Source organism: Lipotes vexillifer, unplaced genomic scaffold, assembly GCF_000442215.2.
Source record: "Lipotes vexillifer unplaced genomic scaffold, Lipotes_vexillifer_v1.1 scaffold533, whole genome shotgun sequence".
NCBI lineage: Eukaryota > Metazoa > Chordata > Mammalia > Artiodactyla > Lipotidae > Lipotes > Lipotes vexillifer.
In genome coordinates, this window is record NW_006773553.1 from 1,430,882 (window position 1) to 1,437,940 (window position 7,059).

Sequence of the window (7,059 nt, forward strand, 5' to 3'; positions counted from 1 at the left end):
CATCAAATAAGCGCCCAAAGACTGCTGAAAAAAATGAGGTTAAAAACCAAACTAAACCGGGCGTGAGGGGTCCGGGAATGATGGAAATGTTCTATAATTGGTTCATGGTGGTGGATGCACAACTCTGTAAGTTTACTAAAAATCGCTGAATTGTACACATAAAAACAGATGAATGTTACAGTATGTAAATTAATACCTCAGTAACGCTGTTTTTTAAAAATCTACTTGAATGGCTAACATGGAAAAGACAGAAAGTACCCAGTGCAGCTGGGCCTGTTGGGAGTGTAAATCGGCTCAACTGCGTTGGAAAGGGCATGGCAGTCAGTATCTGCTGATGCTAAAATATCTGTACAACCTGTGTCCCAACAAGCCCATTCATAGGTATACACCCAACAAAAATGTGTATGTATGTGTCTATCAAAACACATGTGAAAGGTTCCCAGGAGCATTATTTATCCATAAAGGCCCAAACCAGAAATCACCCAGATGCCCATCAGTAGTAAAGCAGACAAATGAACGCAGGAAGCACAGAAACCTGGGAAGTTAGCTCTGTTCACGCTAAAATACGACTACACACGATGACGTGGAGGAAGCTCACAAGAAGCCCAAACTGTAAAGTGGCACAAGTGTAAATGACAAACTGTGAGTCAGGACGGGGAGTGGGGGAGGAGTGGCTGGGAACAAGGGGGGCTCCTGAGGTCCCAGTCTGCTTCCCGAGCTGGATCCTGGCCTTGCAGGCTTGTCCAGTTTGTGAGGATTTATCGACTGCATGATATGCTTTTCCATGTATAGTTTATAATTCACTATAAAGTGTCAACAACAAATTGGCCCTTGCCATCTACCTCTACAAGGATTAAATCATGTGCTCTGCAGCTGCTGACTTGCACCACCCCCCGGAAAGGAATTCAGGGTGGAGAGCAGAAATGAGGCCTCTGTGCTCTGGGAAAAACTGGCAGAACAGGTCTTCAGAGAGTTAAATATTTTCAGGAGCCAATTTTATGAGCCCAGTTCTTGTATCTCCTCTTATCTAGAAAAGCACTAAAATCCTTCATGGTGACGACTGCTCCTCGTGACTAGCAGAAACCTGCTGCAAAAAACTATGTGCTCAATTGCATGTACTCCCCCTTCACCAAAATCACATATATCCTGACTTTCCCTGCCGCCTCTTTGGAGCAGTTTCTGAGCTCTCTGAAGTGCTGTCTCCTGGGTTGCAGTCCTCATTTTGCCCCCCCAAAAACCTAACTTGCAACCCTCATGTTGTGAATTTTTTTTGTGTGGTATGTGGGCCTCTCACTGTTGTGGCCTCTCCCGTTGTGGAGCACAGGCTCCGGACGCGCAGGCTCAGCGGCCATGGCTCACGGGCCCAGCCGCTCCGCGGCATGTGGGATCTTCCCGGACCGGGGCACGAACCTGTGTCCCCTGCATCGGCAGGCAGACTCCCAACCCCTGCGCCGCCAGGGAAGCCCTGTGAATTTTTTTAGTTGACAGTTTTTATGGCAACCACGAAGGGATCCAGAATGGACTTCTCTCCTTCACTGGAACTCTATGAGGAACCAGAGCCTTGGTACAAGCAGAGGCCCCTTGCGCCCATCTGCCACCTTGGAGAGTCCAGATGAATCTGGGTGAGTCTCTCCTGGTTCTCAGATCTCCCGTATTGGTTGATGATCCTGAGTTTTATTTGGGGGTGTATAGCAGGTACCTGACCCCTCCCAGTTGAAAGATACCTGGCGGAGGGGTGGGCCTGGCTGAAAGATACTGGGGAATACCCACCCAGTTGAAAGATACTGGGGTGCGGGGGGCTTGGTTGAAAGATACCAGGGTTTGCTCAGTTGCAGAAGACAGAGTGGTCTGCACTGAGTGGTTAGGTAAGAGGCTGATCTGACGCTTGTCCTCAATTTGGCCGCCTTAATAGAATTTGTTGGGATAAAAGTGAAGATATTACACAAGAGCTTTGCTCCGAAGAAAAGGGACAAGACTCCTCCCGGCTGGTCATGGCTTGGAGGCAGAGTCCTCATACCGTGCAGTGGTCCCATAGGGAAGCCCACTCATTAATTAAAACATTTGCTCATCCAGGGGTCGCAGATAAGAATCGGCCATTCAGCGAGCACCTGTGGTGGTCTTAGACCACCAAAAGGAGAAACTGAGACATGTAGGAGGGCTGAAACGACTCTGGGGGGATGCCTAGAGGAGTTAAGCTCACAAGCAGCACACTGGCAGCCACACAGTTTCACTAGTCAATTTTATCCCTAACAAATTCTACTTTAAAATGGGGAACAGGGGACTTCCCTGCAGGCTCAGTGGTTAAGACTCTGCGCTCCCAATGCAGGGGGCTCGGGTTTCGTCCCTGGTCAGGGAACTTGATCCCACATGCATGCCACAACTAAGAGTTCGCATGCCACAACTAAGGAGCCGGCGAGTGGCAACTAAGGAGCCCGCCTGCCGCAACTAAGACCCAGTGCAACCAAATAAATAAATATTTTAAATATGGGAAATAGAGCCTCTCAAACACAGAAACAAGGGGCATCAGAAAGCCAGCCTCTGGCTAACACCTCAGCCAGGTTTATACATGCAAGTACCTACGTAATTGGGGAAATTATACTAAAGGAGATCTCAACATAAAATGGCCAAATTGGGGTTCTTCTGCTATCCCAAAATTGCTGTTTTGTGCACAGAATTAGAAAAAGCCGCCGTAAGATCAAACAGATTGCATGGAATGCTTACTTTGATTGGTGTCTAGAAGCTTCTAAGTAGGCTGCTGGCCCTCTGTCTCTGACTCCGTCTCTCCCTCTGCTCCTCCCACGTGACCTCTTCTATCTGAATGGTCCAGATGACATCTCCTTTTTCTCTCCCAACTCTTCTGCCTCCTGCCACTGCCCTCTCCCCAGCAAAGGAGGACTAAAAAATCAGAAGTGATTATAGCTCCCTTTTTAAAATAAATTTATTTATTTTATTTATTTATTTTTGGCTGCATTGGGTCTTCGATGCTGCACGCAGGCTTTTCTCTAGTTGCAGCGAGTGAGGGTTACTCTTCGTTGCAGTGCACGGGCATCTCACTGCAGTGGCTTCTCTTGTTGCGGAACGTGGGCTCTAGGCACACAAGCTTCAGTAGTTGTGGCTCGTGGGCTCAGTAGTTGTGGCTCGCGGGCTCTAGAGCGCAGGCTCAGTAGCCGTGGCGCACAGGCTTAGTTGCTCCGTGGCATGTGGGATCTTCCCAGACCAGGGCTCAAACCCGTGTCCCCTGCATTGGCAGGCGGATTCTTAACCACTGCACCACCAGGGAAGCCCTATAGCTCCCTTTAAGGAGAAACTCATTACAGGGAGAGGTGAGCCGTCCTTGGTGCTTACGTACACACCCTGAACCCAAGTAGAACTTAGAGTTTTGGCTAAGGAATTTCCCGATCCAAGTCAGGATTCATTGGGATTTGCTAAGGAATTTGAATTAACCATCTGGACCTACGAGCCCGGGTTTCCAGATCTATATCAATTAATACAGCTGTTAGTTTCTGAAAGCAAGGGAATGGATAGAGAAGGCAAGATGGAAACGCCCCTTAATGGATTTTTTTTTTTTGTTGTTGTGGTACGCGGGCCTCTCACTGTTGTGGCCTCTCCCGGTGCGGGGCACAGTTTCCGGACGTGCAGGCTCAGCGGCCATGGCTCACGGGCCTAGCCGCTCCGCGGCATGGGGGATCTTCCCGGACAGGGTCACGAACCCGCATCCCCTGCATCGGCAGGCAGACTCTCAACCACTGCGCCACCAGGGAAGCCCCCTTAATGGATTTTGAATCACATAATCCAGAGGCTTGCACTGAATACAAGGGATTAGCTCAGAAATTACTTGAATTTATCCCAGAGCTTTTTCCAAAAACCGTAGACTGGACAGAGATTCAATAATGCAAGCAAAGATTGGATGAATGAATTCTGGACTATTAGGAAAGGTTTGAGGGGAAAAAAAAAACTTTTAAGCAACATTCTGTCTTGACACCTGAATCATTCTCTAACCACCAAGATGATCCTCTGCTTAAACTCCGCCTTTTTAGAAGGCTTAGATGAGGATTTATCTACTCTAGTCAAAAACCCAATCTAGGTTGGTCCATGTTACATACAAACACCTTTGAGACACTGGCTGACCAACCTTCGAAAACCATTAAAAAAAAAAAAAAAGGAAAGAAAGAAAAGGGAGTAACTACGAAAATTATGAACCTTCAATTGTGCCAATTAAGTACACAATGCCAGTCAAAGGTTAACCAGCCCCTGTTTAATTCCCAACCAGTAGAGAAAGCTAGCTTGAAGGAAAAAAAATCTCTTCAGAATTCTGACCCTGAGGGAATGAGTTCTACTAGGAAAGCCTGATTTTCTCTCCCTGTGCCTTGAGACCAGAGCTCTCAGGATCACTTACCTTATCTAGACCATCTCTAATTCCTGAGACTGAGGGATAAAAAGGACAAAAACAAAAATTTAATTTTTTTCTTATTCCAAGTGTTGTTTATAAACTAGTGAGTTTTATATTGTAATATCTGATTCATGACTAAGTTTAGAAAATGCAGCTAGATTTCTTGTTGTGTCTGTCTGGATATATGTATGTCTTAGTATGTGTCTTTGTCTTTGGATAATATTGCTGTGGTTAATCTGTAAATGAGCTCTATTAATTGGCTTAAAGAAAAGAAGCGCTTACAAATCAAACAATTCTAAATGCAAGAGAAATTAAGCTAAATGAATTTCAGGTTCACATGAACTGGGAAATAGTATTAAATTAATACCTGGTATTAATATTTGTTGATCTAATTAATATAGACATGTCTTTAGAGTCATCAACATTAAGTATAATACTTTATTGTGCTTCAGTTTAATATAAGCTAAATAAGATCTTGTTATATCTGTTACAAATTTGTCAGCAAGGAAAGTAATTTGATGTGAAAAAACTTTTAAGGAAAGAAAATATAAATGAGATTAAGAGCTTTTAGATAAACTCTAAGAAGAATAATTATGCTTTAGGAATGTCCATCTAAAATAGTCTCTCCACCTGGTGTGATTCCGTCCTGTGCACCTGTTCCCTGGAGCAGTAGTCTTTTTTCTCCGTCCGCCTTCTCTCCCACCTAAGTATGTGCCACCAACCCATGGAAGATTCGATGGACATGGACATGAGCCCCCTGAGGCCCCAGAACTATCTTTTCTGTTGTGAACTAAAGGCCGACAAAGATTATCACTTTAAGGTGGATAATGATGAAAATGGGCACCAGTTATCTTTCTTTTTTTTTTGCGGTACGTGGGCCTCTCACTGTCGCGGCCTCTCCCGTCGCGGAGCACAGGCTCCGGACGCGTAGGCTCAGCGGCCATGGCTCATGGGCCCATCCGCTCCGCGGCATGTGGGATCCTCCCAGACCAGGGCACGAACACGTGTCCCCTGCATCGGCAGGCGGGCTCTCAACCACTGCGCCACCAGGGAAGCCCCGGGCACCAGTTATCTTTAAGAACGGTCAGTTTAGGGGCTGGCACAAAGGATGAACTGCACATTGTCGAAGCAGAGGCGATGAATTATGAAGGCAGTCCAATCAAAGTAACACTGGCAACTTTGAAAATGTCTGTGCAGCCAACGGATTTCCTTGGGGGCTTTGAAACAACACCACCTGTGGTCTGATGGTTGAAGTGTGGTTCAGGGCCTGTGCATATTAGTGGACAGCACTTAGTAGCTGTGGAGGAAGATGCAGAGTCAGAAGACAAAGAGGAGGAGGGTGTGACACTCCTAAGTATGTCTGGAAAGCATTCTGCCCCTGGAAGCGGTAGCAAGCTTCCACAGAAAAAAGTAAAACTTGCTGCTGATGAAGATGAAGATGATGATGAAGATGACAATGAAGATGATGACTCTGATGATGAGGAAGCTGAAGAAAAAGCTCCAGTAAAGAAATCTGTACGAGATACTCCAGCCAAAAGTTAACAAAAATCAGACCAGAATGGAAAAGACTCAAAGCCATCAACACCAAGATCAAAAGGTCAAGAATCCTTCAAAAAACAGGAAAAAACTCCTAGAACACCGAAAGGACCTAGCTCTTAGAAGACATTAAAGCAAAAATGCAAGCAAGTATAGAAAAAGGTGGTTCCCTTCCCAAAGTGGAAGCCAAATTCATCAATTATGTGAAGAACTGTTTCCGGATGACTGACCAGGAGGCTATTCAAGATCTCTGGCAGTGGAGGAAGTCTCTTTAAGAAAATAGTTTAAACATTTTGTTAAAATTTCCCATCTTATTTCATTTCTGTAACAGTTGCTATCTGGCTGTCCTTTTTAGAGTGCAGAGTGAGAACTTCCCCTACCGTGTCTGATAAATGTTGTCCAGGTTCCATTGCCAAGAATGTGTTGTCCAAAATGCCTGTTTAGTTTTTAAAGATGGAACTCCACCCTTTGCTTGGTTTTAAGTAGGTATGGAATGTTATGATAGGACATAGTAGTAGTGGTGGTCAGACAAATGGAAATGGTGGGGAGACAAAAATATACATGTGAAATAAACTCAGGGTTTTTTTTGGTTTTCTGTTTTCTCTCCAGGCCTGTCTGCGCTCGGCGCCCTGCCCCAGATCCCACTCACTGCTCAGAGAGATGTGGCCCCGGAGGCTTCAGGGCCCAGGGCCCATGGTCCCCTGGGCATCCCCCTGCCCGCCCCTGCGGAGATAAGCGCAGCTCAGCTGGGGCCCTGGCCGGCCTAAACTCAGTATTTTAATTAAAAAATAAAATAAGATGAAATAGTCTCTCCAGATTCTGGTAACTTGAAATTCTAGAGCTGTGCTAAATTAAGTTAAGTGATGGAAGCTTATTGAATAGCTAGCATTCCCAAATAAAATAATATGCCAAAACACTAATTACTGAATATTGGCTTCCTTTTACAGAGAAACAAAAGGTATCTAGGACTATTAATGAATATGTTTGGTGTCACATTCTCTAAAGAAAGCAAATATTTTTAGAAAATATCACTGGTATTTATGTTCACCAATCTACAGAATGCCGACGTAAAGGACAGTTCATAATTGCTTACTTCTTCGTTTTCACAAGAAAGTAAGGTTGTAAGAGCTGAG

At 45.3% G+C, this 7,059-nt stretch overlaps 1 pseudogene across 1 annotated transcript; it reads left to right on the forward strand.

Annotated features, from left to right (window-relative positions):
- The first annotated feature begins 5,025 nt into the window (after nucleotides 1–5,025).
- LOC103076865 (nucleophosmin-like) lies at nucleotides 5,026–6,201 on the forward strand (annotated as a pseudogene). The gene is made up of 3 exons (XR_456924.1): nucleotides 5,026–5,236; nucleotides 5,446–5,905; nucleotides 5,966–6,201. The product of XR_456924.1 is annotated as a nucleophosmin-like (transcript).
- The last annotated feature ends 858 nt before the right edge of the window (nucleotides 6,202–7,059 follow it).